This window comes from Alexandromys fortis, unplaced genomic scaffold (genome assembly GCF_014885135.2).
Source record: "Alexandromys fortis isolate MF-2015 unplaced genomic scaffold, M_Fortis_MF-2015_v1.1 scaffold_5, whole genome shotgun sequence".
In the NCBI taxonomy this organism is placed as follows: Eukaryota; Metazoa; Chordata; class Mammalia; order Rodentia; family Cricetidae; genus Alexandromys; species Alexandromys fortis.
In genome coordinates this window covers 30,320,846-30,322,662 of record NW_026067924.1, presented here as the reverse complement: position 1 = coordinate 30,322,662, position 1,817 = coordinate 30,320,846, and positions in this window count along the sequence as shown.

The window sequence follows — 1,817 nt, the reverse complement described above, 5'->3', positions numbered from 1 at the left end:
ATAGAAACTTTTGTTGCACTGGGGGCAAGTGGGCATGGGAACTTGAGGGATCTAGTTGAGGAATGGATAGAGGGGGGCAGTGTTGATAGAGGGGACTGGAATTGGGGACATCACAGAGTTGGCTAGAAGCCTGATACAAGGGAAACTTTCAGTAGTCTACAGGATTGTCCCAGCTAAGACTCCTGGCAGCATTGGATGCATAGCATGAACTTATGCTGTTTTTTTTTAACCGTATGAGGACAAAAGAATATAATAATTAATTGCTTGCAAACAGGACCAAATTAGTTAGAGGAAAAATTGAGCATTCATCTTTAAAGCATCTAACTAAAGGCTATTTTCTGGACCAAATTAGTTAGAGGAAAAATTCAGTATTCATTGTTAAAGCAACTAACTAAAAGCTATTTTCTTATTTTTTAAACTAACAGAAATGTTGGCTGCTAGCAGTATATAAATGTATATTATATATATGTGTGTGTACATATATGTATATATACATATATATTCTTTTTGTCATTTATATTTAAAGAGTGGTAGAAAATATGTGTTTATTACATCTGCATATATATACATATATATGCACATAGTATATGTAATATTAGAAGAAATATGTCCCTTCCCCATTTTTCTAGATCTATTGTTAGAATAAAAATGTGCACAAAATTCTGATATTATGAACTATCTTTAAATTAAACTTCTAAAGGTCTAATGCTAGTTGGGATGAAGAGATGACCCAGTAGATAAGGTGCCTGCTGCACAGCAGGAGGATCTAAGGGTGGGTCCCTAGCAGCCTGGAAAAAGTTAAGTGGTGGCATCACACACCTGTAATCTCAGGGCTAGGAGCCTGAGACAACGATGTCTCCAGGACTTGCTGACCAGTTAGTGTTGTGGGGCAATGGTCTTGTACCCTACAAAGATTTGTCATTTGTATTGGTTTAATAAAACGTTGGTTGAACAGTAGCCAGGCAGGAAGTATAGGTAGGGTGATCAGGATAATTCTGGGACGAGGAAAGGCTGAGTCTGCAGTAGTCACCCAGATGCAGGGGACACATGATGAGAATGCCTCACTAATAACAGGTACCAAGCCACGTGACTAACAGAGACAAGAATTATGAGTTAATTTAAGATGTAAGAATTAGTTAATAAGAAACCTGAACTAGTAGGCCAACCAGTTTAAAATTAGTATTGGCTTCTGTGTGTTTCTTTGTTACTGAACAACTGCAGGACCAGGCAGGACAGCAGCCTCTGTCAACAAGTCAGTCTAACCAATCAGTAAGCTGTAGGTTCAGTGATATCTTGTCTCACAAAATGAGTTGTCTGTAGAAGGTGCTTAATATTGATCATGGCCTTCCTAAGCACCCCAGTGTAATATATCATACATTATACACACAACAATAATGACAAATTAATAATTTATTATAGTTATGTTTTAAATGTGGTAACCATGATTTTGCCTTAAATTTTGTTTTAAAATTAGAAAGGCAAAGTGAACTTTTGATGTGTTTTTATGCACACATCCCAAGGCTGTCTGCCTTAAGATGCAGGAGTAGGGGATATAAGATAGCTCCACAGTTAAGAGTACTTGCTGCCATTTTAGAAATCTTGTTCCCCGCAACAGTGTCCGGCTGCTCACACTCCCCTGTAATTCAAGTTCCCAGAGATCCAGTGCATTCTTCTGACTCTCATTGGCAACTATACTCATTGCCACAAGCATGCACACATACACACACATACACATATGCACACACATGCATGTATATACACACACATATACACACACAGAAAAGCTTCTGTAGTATAAACTATTGTCCCAAAATATG